Source organism: Macrobrachium nipponense, chromosome 9 (genome assembly GCF_015104395.2).
Source record: "Macrobrachium nipponense isolate FS-2020 chromosome 9, ASM1510439v2, whole genome shotgun sequence".
NCBI classification, from domain to species: domain Eukaryota; kingdom Metazoa; phylum Arthropoda; class Malacostraca; order Decapoda; family Palaemonidae; genus Macrobrachium; species Macrobrachium nipponense.
In genome coordinates, this window is record NC_061110.1 from 78,800,384 (window position 1) to 78,819,074 (window position 18,691).

The 18,691-nt window shown below is 37.1% G+C and overlaps 1 protein-coding gene across 3 annotated transcripts in view; it reads right to left on the reverse strand.

Moving 5' to 3' along the window:
* Positions 1-18,691, reverse strand: part of LOC135218277 (uncharacterized) — a 552,172-nt gene that overhangs the window by 49,798 nt on the left and 483,683 nt on the right. The gene's annotated exons all lie outside the window — the stretch shown is intronic.

The following is an 18,691-nucleotide window of genomic DNA, read 5'->3' on the forward strand; positions in this document are numbered from 1 at the left end:
AACCTCCCTGGTGCACAACTGGCTTAAGAACATTCTGGCCGCATCAACGCTATGTAAACAATAAAGGACTCGAAGATAATGAATTATTTCTTATTACTAGAAGTGATTAAGTACCCTACTAGCTATGTCCAGTAAACATAGAACAGAAACACTGGCATGACATATGCTCATCTTAGTTTAGTGGACAACCTTCCTCAAACCTAATCGTTTTTCTGAGGAGTCACTCCTTGTTAGGGAAACGACTGTGTTGAGTACACCTACACATACATGTACTTCCACATATATGATATAATATATATAGATATATATATATATATATATACAATATGTATATATATATATATATATATATATCTATATATAATATATGTATTATATTATATTATATAATTATATTAATATATAATGTGTGTGTATATATAATATATATATATATATATATCTATATAATGTGTGTGTGTGTGTGTATGTGAATGGCATCAATGAGTATCTCTACTAATGCAATCCGCATAACTTGGTCGCCTCGACAGGCTCAATTTGTTTGTTTAGTCAGGGCTTAGAGAAGCCAGTAGTTGTAACACTTGAGAAGAATTACTTTCAGAGGCAAGAGAGTATATACACATTCATTCTTATATATACATACATACATGAATATACACACATTTATATATACATATGAAAAGACACCAGGAATTGATGCAGTTATATGTGAAATGCAGTAGTACAGTGGTGAGAGTGACACTGAAGGGCTTGCCAGAGTGGGCAAAGTATGCCAGGATCAGGAAAGGTTATGATGGAATAGCTCAGAATAATAAGTACATAAGGATAAAGGTTATGTGGGAGACATTAGGAATTATAAGGACATAACGTTACTTAGTGTACCACAAGGAAGATATTTGCCAGCCTTTTGATTGCAAAATAAGACAGTAGGTTTGATAGGGAGAGGACATGTTGGTTTCAAGAAAAGAGAGCTTCTGGAGTAAGTTACTGTTAGCATACTTTTATGTGAGAAGTTTTAGAAGTAAAGGGAGAAACTTTGTGTGAAGTACATGTCCCTAAAAATAATTTATGGCAGAATCAACCGAAAGGCAAAGTAGAGAAGCTGCAATTGGGTGTTATAAGTGATTATTAATTTAGAATGACTCAAAGTTTGTAAGATGGAATCAAAGTATTTGTTGGAATACGCAAATGGAAGAGTAACTAATTGATGTAAAAGTGGTTCTGAGACAAGGGTGTACTATGTCTCCATATCTTATTAATATCTTTCTGGGTGGAGTAATGCAAGAAATCAGACAAAGTTCGAAAGAAATAGGTGGACGTGTAATAAGAAAATGGAGTGATATTTGGTCAATATGTGCAGAGGACACAGTATTAATTGAGGGTAGTAAAGGGAAACTAAGGAGCTAGTGAAAAATGTTCAGTGTTCGGTCAAGGAGAAAGTTGAGAGCAAATGCGACCAAGAACACTGTACGAGTGGAAATAGAAGCCAGGAAAATGGAGGTATGAATGTTATCATGAATGGTGGAAGGACAGAATAGATGATGATAATAAAGACTTGAGAGAAAATATAGTGGATGACTGTCGGATCAGGGAAAAGACAAGTATCAAAATAGTTGAATAAAAATGTACCAAGCCGTTTGTGAAGATTGGAAAGAGGCTTAGTGTCAGTGAAAGCTAAGATTGGAATGTTCGAAAGAAGCGTTGAATCTGTTGAGATGAGCTGTTTTAGTAGCTTACGTGATATAAAGAGAACTGAAAGGGAGTGAAATGTGGAGATGTGTTAAAAGTGGTGAAAAGGTTAGCAGAGACGAAAGAATGGATCTGAGTTGTTTTGTGAGAAAGATTGTTTAGTTCAGGTGTGTTTTGAGGGAAGAGAGAAATAAGAAGAAAGTGCCAGATAGACAGTATAAGAGATGTAAAGGAAAGGAAAGGCCTCAATATCTAGAAAGCATGAGACAGGATGCAAGATATGATGGGCATCATGCAGTAAGTATAGGGCAGTCAAACACGCTTTTGACGAGCCTTCTGTGCAGCTATATAAGGCATCAAATATTGAGGTTTTCTACACCGGCAGTACGTCCAAGATTCAGCAGATATTGTAATTGTGTATATATAGATATACGAGTGTGTGTACCTGCGCTCAAGTGTATGTGTGTTCGTTTATATGCACAGCATAAATGTCTGTATGTCCTGAACATGTGTTGGAATAAAATAAAGTCCATCCAGCCTCTACATCCAAATTGTGTACTGATAGATATACCCCGACATACGGACAACTCTGTTAATAATAATATATGTAATTAATAAAGAGAGAGAGAGAGAGAGAGAGAGAGAGAGAGAGAGAGAGAGAGAGAGAGAGAGAGAGCAGCTTTTTATTATCCTATAGCAGCCCGATATTATTTGACTTGCTAATAACTTATGAGTCCTACCTTAAATTACTTCAACTTTCAATTTGCTCAGACTGGGAAGTTTATGAGTGTGTGTGTGTGTGGTGTGTACTATACCTAGTAGGGGTATGCGTTCATTTCACAAAAAAATGTTGTACATTCAAAACTCTAATTTTAGTATATATATCATATATAGTATATATATACACATGAACAAACTTTCAAAAAAATCTCTGATCTCTCCTTTCACTGAAGAACTTTTTTGCCACACATGAATCTACGCGTTTCTCACCTTCAAGTCTTTTAATCCCACATCTACCACGCAAACAATTCATCCAAGTAGCATAAACTTTTTTCTAGATTCATATTCAAAATACACACCTATAAACCTTAATTAGCTGACACATATTTTGAACCGACTCCTTTTGCAGCGAATTAGTACGCTTAAAAGTCCTTTTGCAAGCACTTTTAAGCGCAGTTTCTGTTCACTATCCCGAGTCAACAGAGTATACTGTCTAAAAACACTAACCACAGCAAACAGTACTCACAATTAATTTACTTTTATCCTACAACTCTTCGCCCACATCTAATTAATTTACTTTCTCCCACTGCTCGTTTCCCTTTCGTGGATTAAGATGTTAAACAGCCTCATTTACCTTTTCTTCTTAGACTAGGCAGGTAAAGAAGATATTAGATTCCTACTCTCTCTCTCATATGTATAATGCATATATATTATATATATATATATAAATATATTATATATAATATATATATATACATACACACACACACACATATTATTTGGTTTTCTATGTGAGAGTGCCGAATTTCAATACCGTTCCCAATTACCACAATTTTGGTATTTGTTACTTTGATCTTCTTCCCCCCCCCCCAAAGACCCCCCAAACCCCTCCCGGACCCACGATCACATCCACTTACATTAATCGGATTAAACTGCTATAGCAAGATGAAGCGACGTTAAATGTTTTCTTAATGAACGCTTACGAAGCATTGGCAAGATATATCTAAGCATTAGAATCCCAACATAGCACTTCGTTGACCGTACTCCGTACTGTTATTGGTCAATTTGTTAGCATTCTTAACGTAAGCGAACGTTCAACCTGAGAATCGCCTCGAGAGACGTTAAATGTGTTGTTGGCAATAAGCCATTTAAGTCACTAGTTGCAGTAATTAGGCAGAAACGAGAATTGTTGCATAACGTGATACCTGCGATCAGCGCTTTACCCTTCTTCAAAATCAGTTGGTTCTTGTTAATGTTCAGGGTTCTTTAATATGGTAACAACATTAATTATTTAGGGAAATTATAATGAGCCAAAATTTCAACTTAAATGCAGAATACTATTGCAATAAAGAGAAGAAATGGTCATTCCCTTACAGGGGTAACCGGAAGTCAAATCTTGTCCGCATGTCTGATTATAAAACTACCTTCCTCATATAACGACAATGATCATTCTTTTAATAAGTTAATAGCCACAATAATATATATGATACTGTACTTTCCATAATACAAAAAGTTTAAAAACATGGAGCTTTTGACTGTTTGCTCAACGGTCCTATTCAGCCAACTGGCTGAAGAGGACCGCTGAGCAAATGGTCGAAAGCTCCATGTTTTTAAGCTTTTTGTATTTTGGAAAAATACAGTATCATATGCATTATTGTGGCTTTCAACTCATTATCTCCGGTCGCAGTATAGTGATGCACCATAGATCATTCTTTTCTTACTCACGAACTCTATAAATAAAAGCCTTCCTTGGGAAACTGAAATCAGCTGATATTTGAACTGAATGAAAACTATACGACATACTCACGCACATACACACACACACACAAGTCACGCACATACACACACACACAATATATATATATATATATATATATATATATTATGTATTTATATATATATATATATATATATATATATATATATATATTATATATATAATATATATAATTTACTATGTGTGTGTGCAGATGTATCGTTGATGGTTTTGTCGCTTCTATAAAGAACATGTTTAGGAGAAAATTTGATGACAAGTCACAAGTTATTTTTGTCACCAGAGTTTCGGAAATGCATACTTTCATCTTCTTGGCCACAAAAAATACATCAGATTAAAAAAAAATATTAAATAACAAAACATTCTGAAAAGCAATGGAATAAAGTTAAAGTGAAAGAACAACCTTATAAAAATTAGGAATAATAACTGCTACATTATAAATAGAACTAAAGACTATCTTAGCGAAAAAGAGAAATTAAAATATTAAGGGGTTAGGAAAAATAATGACGGATCACGTAACACTGACAATGTATTATAAAAAATTACAAATTAACTGTAGTATATGAAAAATAGAAATAAACTAAGGCAATGAAAACTCAAGAAAGAACAATTGGTCTGCCTAGTTTCACAGCTTTCAGCTCATATTTGCTACGTTTCAGAAAGTACTTGAAGGTAATGGCCGGATCCCTTGTTGCCTTTTTTGCTGCTAAAGCGACCAGTGGTAGAGCAGGTGTGTTATTACCATCACTATATCTAAGCATGGGTGAACCCCTTATACCGAAATATTCCACAACATGAGCTCATTTATGCAATTACACAGAGGTTTCATCATAAATATATAGGGGAGAGATTGGACAATTACGTGACTGTCGCCGGCAAGTAAGGTGCCATTGGTGTGTTGATTCCAGGAAATGGCAGTGGTAGCGACTGCACAGACGAACAGCAACAGAGCCACCTCTGGCACCCAGTGCCATCAACTACACTACATACAGAAACAGGATTACACTCAGCATGTAGGCAATTACACGCCTGCGTTTTGAGCTAATAAAATAGTGTATATTGTAATGAGCTTTTTATTAAAGCCTATTTAACATTAAGTTCATATAGCCTAATAAATTAGCATGTAGGGTTACCGTCATTTCATTTCACCATGGTGAGGTCTGACAATTTTCCCTAATACTAAAAACTACAATGTATATGGTATCATGAGGCCTAGCCCTAGGCCTGCTGCAGTTTTAAGTGCTAATAGTGTTATAATGTTATTTACCATGTTATCAGTAAGTTCTCAAGCCTCCATACATGCAGAGAACTCAGCTGAATTTGATCTGCCAGAGCACTTACAGGTAGTATTCTTCAGTTTTACTATTATCACTTTTACCCTAAACTCTAAAGGATACAAACTCTACTTTAAATTCATACCACATTATAGCTTTAAAAGTAAACTATACGTCATGTGCCTTTCTGTCCCCCATGAAGTTACAGTTTTACTCTTTACAGGCAGACCTAATTACTATTGTTCTTTTTAACGGGTCAAACTGACAGGCAGTAATATTTGACAACAGTATGCTAACATAATTGTCATCCCATATAAGCTTCAACCATAGGCATAATACTATTATTAAGCATCTCAGTGGCGTGGTTGGGATGGTATTAGCGTCCCACCTCGGTGGTCGCCAGTTCGATTCTCGGCCATTCCATTGAGGAGTGAGAGACTTGTATTTCTGGTGATAGAAATTCACTCTCGACGTGGTTCGGAAGTCACGTAAAGCCGTTGGTCCCGTTGCTGAATAACCACTGGTTCCATGCAACGTAAAAATACCATACAAACAAACAAACAAACAAATAATACTATTATTAATAGCCTAAGTTTGATAGCCTCCATCGTTTAGCTCTTTATCCCTAATGCAGTTTCTAACCCAAGTAAGGTAGTGTAGTGGTCTCGCTCTTTGTTCGTCAGGAAATCTTAAACAAAATTTACAAAACTCAGTCCTAAATCTCACATGACACATATTATTAACAGACTTCCTACACTGACCTGCAGACAGTTTTAAGGCATATTTGAACCATAGATTTCATCAGCGGCATGTCGACATCTTGTTTAAACCTGCCCCTTCATCACCATTTTATACACCGTTATGTTACCAACAATGATAATAAAAAGGTGAGAAAACTATATTATTTACTAACATCCCTACTTTTGTGTAAAAAAAAGTCTCATAAAATTTATTTTTACAAACTGTTCTGTAATTCAACAATACGAACTATATTGGAAATACTGGAAAGGGTCTAAATGATCGAGTCTCAGACCATCTGAAATTCATGTACTTGGGGTTAGGGAATAAGCAAGCCTTCACCCCTCCCCCCAACAAACCATCCTAACACAGTAAGGAAACCGAAGGTCAACATTATTTATGAAAGCTTCAATTCCAAGTGACGAACAAAAACATTCCGTCACATGCCCCAAATACGGGCCAATTATTGATATAGATATGCGATAAAATGGCCACTCAGTACTTTCTAAAAAATGTCTTGTATAAGGAATGAAAGATTTTCCTGAGAACATTATAAATTAAGTTATTTGTAGCGCTATGGCGGCCGATTAATGGCGCTAAACATTTTATGTCCTAATTAAGAGTTGAATTTACATAAATACAAAAGAACACCAACTAACATACGCACATACAACTTGTATCCCCCACGACAACAACACCCAATCACCTAACGACTCACATGCTAAGCTCAATACAACCTAAAAAGGAGAGTAAATGAACGGCGAGCGGGAAGGCGTTTAATAAAAATTTAATTGCTTACTGACAACAATATCAAGTGGTTCATTCCAAAATTACCGAATGACATATTGGGAATTAAACCAAACCAATTAAAGTAACTCGATGGATTCAAGAGCTACCAGGAAAGAGATGGGGTTTAATAAATTAATTAATGGAAACAAGAAAATCGATCCTAAATGCGAAGAATCTTGGAGAGGTGCTACTGAAGAATTCATTCACAAGGCCGTATCGAGCAATCATTAAGAAAAACAACGACTACGTCCATAATAATAATAAATATAACAACCCGTTCTTAAGACAAAAAAATTTTGTGTGTGTAAATATTAACATCACAACACATGTACACAGAGCAACACACCTTACGCTTTTCGATTTCCGCGTGTATTTTTATATACCCTCATCACTAACAAGCCTGGAATAGGAACACAAGAAAAAAAGAACCCACCCTAACCCTTAGTGAAACTCGAACCTATGCAAGGTAGGTTAGAGTGGGGCTAACCTAAGCTAACCTAAATCACTCTGCCACGAATGGTGCAGTGATAATAAAAACAGTAATAGTGATTCACTATATATATATATATATATATATATATATATATATATATATATATATATATATATATATATATATATATATATATATATATATATATATATATATATATATATATTTCTCTCTTTCTCACCAGACGCCAGGTAGGCCTCCAGGCCTGTCAGTCGTCCTGCTTCAGAACAGTCTCCATTCTTGGCGATCATCATAGAGCCTCATCTCATCAACTTCCCGCAAACTAGAGCCTCTCCTCTCTACTCCTCTCTCTATGTTTTTGTAGCCATCTCATTTTTGGTCTTCCTACCGGTCTCCTTCCTTCCGGTGTCCATTCCAAAAAACCTTATAGGATATCGCTCCTCCTCCATTCTTTTGGTGTGTCCAAACCATCTAAGCTGTCCTCTCTCCACAAAATCTAGTATCCCCTCCACTCCCAGTTCTCTTCTAATGTCTTCATTTCGTAGCCTATCTAGTCTTGTTACACTTGATGAGTCTTAGGGCTTTCATTTCAGCTGCTTGAAGTTGGCTTCTAGTTCTTGATGTTAATGTCCATGATTCATGGCCATAAGTCAATATTGGTCTTAAAATAGAGAGGTATATTATGGTTTTCACTTTGCGAGGTATATTTCTGTCTTTCATTAGTGGTAGAGCAGATACAGGTTGTTACTTGAATTTCTCCTGTATTCGGGTAGTTGTTTTTCCAGTTTTTTTGTTGAATCGTTTTTGTGGTCACTAAAACTCTACTCCTAAGTATTTGAATTTCTACACTTGTTTCAATGTCTGACCTTCTAATTCTACATCTACGTTACTTGGTGTTCGTGATAAGTGCATGATCTCTTCTTATTCTTGTTGATCCGCATTCCATTAGCTGTTAAGATCGCGTTCCAGTTGTTGACGTTTTCTTGGAGAGATTCTGCGCTGAGGGCTATCATTGCATGGTCATCTGCATACATAAGGTTGATGATCATATCTGCAGCTTCATCCTCACCTAGTTCCCTCTATACATTTATCTAAGAACAATATAAAAAGAAGTGGCGAAAGGCGCTCCCACTACGTGCTCCTGTCTTACTCCTGATTTTATTTTCAAACCAGTCTTCATTCTCTTGATTTGTTTTTACTCTGGATCTGATGTTTTGATAGGTGTTATAAATTGCTCTTATAAGTTTCTCAGGGATTCCATAGTAAGGGTCTTTAGGGCATCCCATATTTTCATTCTTGGTACTCTATCAAAAGCCTTTTCTAGATCTATAAAAGCAATATATCATCCCTGTCCCATTCCCAGCTCTTCTCAAATATCATCTTGAGGGAGAAAATCATATCAGTTGTCCCTCTTCCTGGTCGAAAACCGTTTGCCATTCACCCAGCTTTGGTTCAAACATATCCTCTCAATCTAGTTTCAAGTATTCTTTTCATATACTTTAAAAGCATGTGACATTAGGGATATTCCATCTATAATTGCTGCAATTGTCTTGTCACCTTTCTTATAGATTGGGCATATTAGATCTCTTCTCCAGTCTTCAGGTGGCATTTGCCCATTCCAGAGTATGTCGATTAGCTCTAGTAGCCAGATGACTCCATCCTCCCCCATGTTTTTAAGGAGCTCTGCAGGTATTGTATCCACTCCAGGGGCCTTACCATTTCTCATCCTCTTGAGAGCATTTTTTAACTCCAGTTGTTGGTTATGTCAAGGTTGTCGGCATCCCCTCCAACCACATCAAATTCCTACATGCTCTTCAAGGTCATTGTTTCCGTTGTTTAGTAGTGTTTCAAAAGTGATGTTTCCATCCTAATTCAATTTCTCGGGTTATCGGTTAAAATTGTCCCATCCATAGGGTCTTTGATTACATAAGAGGGTGGTTGGCTTCCCTTTCTATAGTTTTTGGCAGTGCTATATATGAGTTTTCTGGTACCTTGGAGATCATTTCCCAGATCTTTCTCCTATTCTTTCCCATGTTTCTCTTTTGTTGAGCTTTATTCTTTCCGTTTCTCTCGACGCTTCTTTATAGTTATTGTGATCTTCCAAATTCAAAGTTTTCATCCATTTTCTGAAGAGTTTCATTTTGTTTGCAACAGCGGCCTTTAGTGTGGGGGTCCACCAAGCAGTTTGTTTTTTCCTCCTACCTCGAACTCTTTTCTTTTGCACTGTATTATTAGCAGCACCCACTACAGCCATTCTAAAGTGTCTCCATTTTTCATTTGGGTCATTGCTATCCTGTTGCATTTGTTTAGCTCTACTTATTTCGTTTTGATATCTAACTAAGCACTCCTCTTCTCGCATATTCTCTAAATAAATCTTTTCTCTCACTTGGCTTTAATTGGTTTGGGTTTTGTCATCTTTAATTTAATTAAGAGAAGCCTGTGATCTGAATCGAATGACACAGAGGGGAGCTTTTTACATCTCTGACCATATTTTTGTTATTTGTTATTGCCATATCAATCATTGATTTTTCAGTAATATGCTCCTAAAGCCGAGTTACATCGGTACCACGTCCCACTTGTGGCTGTCTCTACGATTATAGAAAGAGTTCATATGGACATCTGGTTTAGTATGCAAAAATCAATTATGTTTTCTCCTTCTCTATTTCTGTCTCCAATGCTAAATGGTCCTAATATGCTCTCTATGCCTGTCCTGTCTTGCCCAATATGTCCATTCATATCTCCAATTATTAATGTATTCTCTACATATGGACAGAATCTTTTACTTCTTGTAGATGTCTGTAGAATTCTTCCTTTTCTTCTTGAGGGCGGCCCTGCTGTGGTGCATACACCTGAATTATGCTGGCTTGAAATGTTCCTAACTTTAAGGAAAATGCTAAAATAATCCTATCACATTTGAATTCTAGATGACTAATTTTTTCCAGCTGAGCCTCTTCACTCACAATAAAACCTACTCCGTGTCGTGCGGTTCTTCCACCTTTGTAAAATAATTGGTAATTGTTATGCAATAATTTTGTTCCTTCTCCTGGTAAACGGGTTTCACACAGCCCCAAAATGTCTATTTTTCTTTCCTCCATCATCATGATATATATATATATATATGAGCTCTCGTTCGACAAGTGATTTTCGAGCTCGGCTACCAATCCGGTGGTCTGAAGTTCGATTCTCGGCTCGGCCATCGCGGAATGAGAGGAATTGATTTCTGGTGATAAAATTTCTCTATATAATGTGGTTCGGATCCCACAATAAGCTGTAGGTCCCATTGCTAGGTGACCAATGGGTTCCTAGCCACGTAAAAATATCTAATCCTTCGGGCTAGCCCTAGGAGAGCTGTTAACCAGCTCAGTGGTCTAGTAAAACTGATATCTATTTAATATATATATATATATTATATATATATATATATATATATATATATATATATATATATATTATATATATATATTGTCAATAAAAATAATCTGACATTTAAAAGAAATAAGGGAGTTAGTGATTTAGTGATGGAAAAAAGATTACTATGAGATTCAGGGCCTCTGTAACACGGTTTTTTGGACTTTGCTCCTTGTCGAAGCATCGGATGAAGGTGAAAGTTGACATATGTATGTTTTACAACCACACACAAATTTTGTCAGCATTATCAATAACCTAAACCCGATAGTTTTAATTTTGATAGAGTAAAAATTATCTAGCCGACGCCATGGCAATGATTACGAGCGAAGAGTCGAAAAAACATTCATTACGTAAGCAAAGTAAACACCTTTTGACGAAATGTTGCCCCGGCCATCCACTAGACAGAAACTCATTCTCCTTGTTTCATCGGCTCTGAAACCCGAAGACTTTATGAATAGTGGAACGATACATAGATGTGGGTGGGGTATCTTTGCTAGCGTAGTAATACTACTGTAGCAGTAGTGCTGCAACAGTATATGCATAATATACATGAATTAAACGTTTAGGCCAACTGCTGGGATCCTTGAGGATCATTTAGCACTTCTTACAACTACTCGAGAAATGAGTTTTTATAGCCAGAAGTTAAATTTTGTAGTCCAACAATGCCCATGGTAGCCTTTAGTGTTATCCTGAATTATAACGAGGCCAAAGTGGGTGGAGCCTCATGAAGTTATCATTCAGACGATAATTACTGGTGAAGGTTTAAAGCCCAAATATGGTACCGGCTATTTTTTTCAGTAAATAGGTAGATAGCCAATAAATAAAAATTGCTTAACATATGATATAGCAGTTATCAAATCAAGCTTGTCTACTATGTTTTTTAAAATTACCAACTATTCCCTACATCTTGTCAATCTGATTGTGACCTATAAAGTAGACTGTAATCTCTTAGGAAACTTATTTTGGGAGTTAGACTAATAATCGAAGTGTTTTTGTATTTATTAACATATTTTGTTGGTTTGTTCATTATGACAATTATCAGTGGAGAGGTTTCAGAGTTCATAAAGGTGTACTGCTTTGCTTGTATTTAAATTTGTTTGTCATTGTTGCCAGAGGTATAGCCTTCGTTACGTATAGCCAATCATCCATCGAGAAAGCGGGAAGAAATGCTGTCATAAGTTACGTAACCAGTGCGTTCGAAACCTTTTCTCTGAGTAAGTTGGCCCGTCTTCAAAAAAAGTCCCACTTTTATTACATTGTAAGTACCCAAATTTATTCAGCCTACGTAATGCAGAATGCGTCAAAATTTATGTGTACATATAATGTGTATTCTGAATAAGCGTTATATTTATGAAATGCATAGATAAAAAGTTATTGCGAAAAAACCGTGTTACAGAGGCCCTGAATCTCATAGTAGTTGTGATGTAGCAGCATGACAGAAGAGAACTACATACAGGTATACACGATAATGGATCAAGTCTTCAAGAGGAAAGTGGGAGAGAAACGAAGGCAAGCAATAAAAATAAAGGTGTGTATGCAAGCAAGAATAAGCTGTACTACAAGGAAGTAGAGGCAAAGAGAAAGTTTAGAAGGCAAATGGATCCCAGAATACAACATCCCAATGGGGAGATGCTGTCCAAAGAAAATGCAGTTTGTATGGAGTACGTATTTTGAGAAGATTGTAGAGGACAGAATTGTGTCAAAGCTTAAAAATTCAAGAGTGGAAGATGTCAGTGCAAGCTTGAATGAAAGTGACAGGTGCCTATGAAACATTAAGGTAGTAAGTGACAAAGGAAAAGGAATTTTGATTTAGAAAGTAAGACAGATAACAGACGGATTTATAGGCGAAGAAAGCTTATATTTAGACAAGGAAGAGGGTTTGTGGAGTAAGTGTTTGCTAAGAAATAGTAACGAAAAAAGTTTAGGCGCAAATATGAATACATGGAACCAATCCAACTCTGTGCCAGTCCCAGGCCCAGATGAAAAGGGAGTCAGGAGAGGCACCCATAAATAAAACGTCGACCCAAAACAATTAGCCATTAAAAAAAAAAATTGGAGGGATCTCATTAAAAACAGCAACCCGGACTAGGGATTATGCTGAAAAACAGAAGAAGAGAACTCGACTGGTATAAATTGGTCACGCTTACACGGCATGTGTATTACTTCACATCGATAACTCTTTATCATATTAGGTAAGATTTAAGTTATTACAAAAGAGTATATACTAGGAGTTGCATGTGTCACTTCATGATGCCTGCATTTTCGACCTCATTTCAATTTTACAAAAACCAAAAGAATGTGTAAAGTAAGAATGCAAAAATATGGCATGCTTTTTATTATAGAACATCCAGGTGTTTTGGCCTAAGCTATTTTTTTCCTTCAGATAAAAGTGCCAGGGAAAAAGTCCAATTCGTTTCGCTGTCAAATTAATTATAGATGCCCAGATGTTGGCTTTTCAACCCTTAATGTCATCATAAATCAGATTAGTGTCAAAATAAGTTCAGCGTAGTTTCGTTCCACATAACGTGCTATTGAAGCCTAAAATTTCCCTCAAGACACTGTGAATAAAATAGCTCTACATGAAGCCTCTCTGAACGAATTCCCTCTGGGATTTTCGGATTAACGACAGTGAACGCAGCGACATACCCTTTGAGAACATCTGCTTAGCCATTTACGAGTCCTTCAGCCCTTAAGTCTTTTATCTAATTCCCTATCAAATACAGTGTAATCCCTTCAACAACCTCCTGTAGTCATTAGCGCATCATGCCACCCAGACACGCTGGCCACTACAAATGCCACCTGCATTCGTTCACAATAACTCATGTGAAATTTTGGTTGAAGTCCTAAGCTCCACACTTCTTACCGCCATTGTAGAAAATTCCCAAGGGGCGCAATAACTCATCAACATCTCCGCTCCAGCAGCCGAGCCCTCGACCCTGTCACAGGCCATTTAACTTTGACCTGACCTGAACCCTTTCCACACCTAGTAACTTTGCTCACGCTCAACCCCTCTCTCTCCTCAGCAATGCCCCTTACCATTGTTGTTCATTGTGACACTTTTTCAGTCGAACTATTGTTCTCTGTCCAGCACTACCTAGGGATTTGAAGGTTTCCCCTTTTGGTGGCACAACAAAAGAAGTCACCATTTTTAAACATCCACGATGGCAGCCGCAGACAGGGATATGAGTGCCTACGATCGCCCTTACAAATCAGTACAATAGGGAGCTGTATCAGAGGAAGAAGGCTCTTACCACGATAGTCCTAGGCCCATAGCTATCACTTGGGCCTCTGTTGTCCACCTTTATGTAGAGTTGAAAGAGACTCATCTGGCCCAGTGCCTTGGCTTACACTGAAGCCTTTATAAGCCATTCCTAACATGGACTATACTCCAGACGACTCCCACACTCACCACCACAACCACACTCTCCCATCCAACAGCCTGATGCGATCAGCAATCCAAATCACTCCCCTACTTGCTCCCTTCACTGACAGTGAGAAGATACCACCTTCATCGGCCATCATCACCACTGGCTTTACACTGCAGCGTACGTCAAAAGTCTATTGTCATATCATGTAATGCGCCGAGAGAACTGTATTTTATATTTGAAATCAGTGTCTGTAATCCCATATCCCATTCCTAAACTTAATTTTCCATCCCTCTTCATATACCTCAACAATCCCCTTATGAATTTGTTTTCCGGCTGTGCTGTTGTGTCTACCTATGAGTCATTCAACGGTGTTTAAACAGATACAGTTACAAAACGAAGTGCTATATCACTGATCATAGACGCTATTATTTTGAGTGTTTCTTAGCTGTTCTGTAACAGACCCGCAGAAAGAATAATTTTACTAGCCAATTTAGTTATCACCCTCGTGCCTGGTGTGGCTCTAGTAAGTGTTTGTAACCTTCTTTAACGTAGCCTACAATGCCACGGGGTTCAATAGTAGACCCTGAAATATCCCTTGCATTTTAGTGAAATTATACTTAATTTTAGTGGACGCATAGTGTTTTCTTTTAATCAATATCTTTGGTATCTAGTATATATTTCATGTTACTCAAACGACTACGTTCTGTTTGCTGTCTCCCTTTATTGTTGGTCCTACGCAGTCCCTGATTCACTTATCCCGTTGCTAAGGCACCCAAACTGAGCCAAGTCATTGATCTATACTCTGTTTTTTTTCATCTGTCCATCCGCCTGTGGCGTTTTCGTATGGTAACACTGCGTCCCGGGCTTTAGATAGTTACGCTGTGTAAGTTTTAGGTAAATAAAAGGATATCTGGGTGTACATTTCCAACTGAAAAGGTTTAATAATTTACTGTACGCGAATTACACCGTTCATATTCGAAATAGGATATTATTATAATCGTTGAATGTAAGCTGAATGTAACTATCTAAAGCCCGGGATGCAGTGTTACCATACAAAAACACCACAGGTGGATGGACAGATGAAAAAAAGCAGAGTATAGTCATTCAACTGATATTTCAACCCTTAGACCCAACGAGATCGCGACTGGCACGTGGCATAAGTAAACAACATAAACAATGGGCGTATAAATCTTTATAAATAAATGCATAAAATGGTAGAAATATGTACTATGAACTGAAGCAAAGCATATAGCATGAAAAGTTACACCCATTTAATGCAATAATTCTAAATAAACATTCTTTGTGGGTATTACGTTCTGCTGATTATACGAACAAAAAACATAAGCTTTTAATATAGAAGCTACAGAAGAGCACTACCTTTGATATTTTCTCAAGTATAACGTTTTAGGCGCGAATAAGGGATATATATCGACATTATATTTTGCTAAGACAGCAAGTATAGAGAAAATCGCCATGAATAACAGATAACCTCAAAGAAATACCTCACCATACAAACAGATGAACAAAAGCTCAGACAGACTCGCGTGGAACTGACCGTCGTCCTTTCAAAAATACATCTGACGCTGTCGTTAGAAGTGCAACTTCAAATAACGGGGGAAATCATATCCTTTTCTGTAAACATTTTTCATACAAAAACTATATCACTCGCCTCCTTTTATATATATATATATATTCATGTACCGGTCTACCAAAGAGTAGTGTTTAGAATTCACATTTTCCCCCAGAGGAAGAGCAACGCAGCGAAAATGCCCGGCGCGTTTACTGAAATGAGACAGCGTTTGAAGTGAGGTGCTTGCCATGTAATTGTGTTTAGGTTTCGGAAAGATGAATTTGTAGCGACAATCATATTGGTGGATGCACCTCTCTCTCTCTCTCTCTCTCTCTCTCTCTCTCCCCTCTCTCTCCTCTTCTCTCTCTCTCTCTCTCTCTCTCTCTCTCTCTCTCTCTCTTCAATTTGTTAACAGATATTACAATATACGTTACCAAGATTACCTAAATTGACTCACGAAGCCTGTCTCTTATAACACACCTTTCTTTGTGATTACTGCGAATTTTATAAAAAAAGAAAAAAAAAAAAATTTCTTGAAACTCAGTTTCAAATAAATTTTCGACTTCTAACCAATGAATCAACATAGATTGGACCTGGATGCCCTGCCGGATGAGCCAAGATGCGATGCAAGGTCGCCACAAGTCATTTCAGCAACCCAGATACGGAATGTAATTTAACTCGATCTGGCGTCTTTTATATAATTCCGAAGTCACTGATTTCAATAACTGCAATAAGTAATAGTCAAGTCCACGCAGGGTAAGGATTCGATGAAGTAATCCCCCACCCCAAGAAGCGGGGAATCGATCATCAGGTAGTCATAAGATAAGCTCAGCTTGTCAATCCATCTCCTTCCTCTCCTTCAGTCTCTCTTTCATAGAAATCGACTTAAATGGTCCACTTCAAATGTCTCCATCACCACGAACCAATTTGACGCTCTGTTCTTCATTCGGGGATTCTGGGCCGAAAGTACCGCGTATTAACATTCCGGAAATGACGTTTACTTTTCAAATATATCTTCTAAAAATCATGCATAACAATAAAGTAAAAAACATACAAAATATATACGCCGCCACCACGAAGGGATAAGAGAAGTCCACATAGAATAGGTTGCTTTCTATGGAATGAATAAAAGCTGTCAGATTCCACGCCATAATCTTACATGGGTTTACCGATTAAACGTATAAAAGACGTTAAGAAGATTAAGCATTTCAAAACTGTCGCTGTCCGTTGACAGTGACAGATTACATCACAATATTCCAGCAACATAATTTGTATCTCTTATTGCAATCTGAATATTCAAAAGGCATAGCAGCCTTGTGAATTACTGTAAGAGAGAGAGAGAGAGAGAGAGAGAGAGAGAGAGAGAGAGAGAGAGAGAGAGAGAGGTTGTAATCGGAATATTAATTAGTAACTTTGACCTAGCGTGCGTTTTGGTACATAAATTTAAACACGAAAGGAGGAGATGGTCAGACTCATATCTGTTAATGAACGAAACAATTTACAGACAAAATATTACGAAGCATACACATATATATACATATAACTTACATACGTGTATGTATGTATGTATATATATATATATATATATATATATATATATATATATATATATAATTAGCCAAAAAACTACAATAGCATTATCTGCTTTATTCATTTACACAGGAGACACATCAGTAGTGCTCGAACACCCCCTACACACTGATATTCACCTCTTTCAGGCGCCCACTCCCATGTTCGCTGGATATTACGGCCACGAAGTGGAGGCTGATGACAGGAAGCAGACCCCTGGTCCCGCACCAAAACCCAATCCTTAGTCCACCTTCCTCGCAAGGAGAGTTAGGTTCTGTTGCCAGTGGAATATGTCAAGCAGTGAATGGTACTTGATTGCAAAGAACAGGAGGAATAAAAAAACAAAGTACTAGACTTTAGGGTTCTGAGTATGGGTGGAGTTGTACAGAAAAGAAAAGAAGTATGGTAGTTGGTCTGTTTAAAGAGAAAGAAGGCTGAATGTTCTGGTACTTGATGAGACCCTGTAGAATGGCGGGGAATATAGGAATGGGGAGGCAAGAACTTGTAGTGTTGAGAAGACCACTATAAATTTCCACATGCACTACTTCCCTCCCTAAAATACTTGCTCAGGTTTATCCCCGTACATTTTCAATATCGTGCCATTTTCACTCACTTTGTCCCTACCTACCATATTCTTTCTTTACTGTAAATTTTTAAATTTTTACAACCGTCTTTTGTCCTGGAAATATACTTCAAACAATCTACTTTTCACTCATTATTCAAAGACTTGATGCTTTTAATTCCTTATCCTATGCACTAATAGACAAATCAACCTCTCCCAAATCACTGACCTGATCCTTGAACTTCAGTATATCCCTTATGAACTCTCCACTTCAGTTTTTAACCCAACCCCATTTCTCAAACATTCGATACACGAGAATGATATTTTCAGGTCTTTCCACTGAAAATCACTTGGCTTAATTTCATCTTGGTAATAATTTCAATTTTCCTCTCTAAGTAAAACTACCTTTTATTTTCACGTTTATTTTACCCTGATATACCTCTGGTAGATCTTCACACCATTACACCCATTAGTGTGTCTTTCCCATACTTTTTATATTAATATATAAACTAATAAACTTTTATCATGTTTCAAAGTATACATTTGAAAATTCATATTTACAATCACATAAGCCCGAAACTAATTTTGATAATTCCAAAACCACATTTCCGCAGATTGGGGAATATCACCGAGGGGGAATTATAACCTACACCTCTCTTCTCTTGACAGCCCAGTTGTCTAGAACGCCGACTGGAAGTCGTTGATGGGTACTGTCGGTGTTCGAGTCACTTTGGTATAAAAACATTGATCTCTTATAATTCCCCTTTGGTGACATT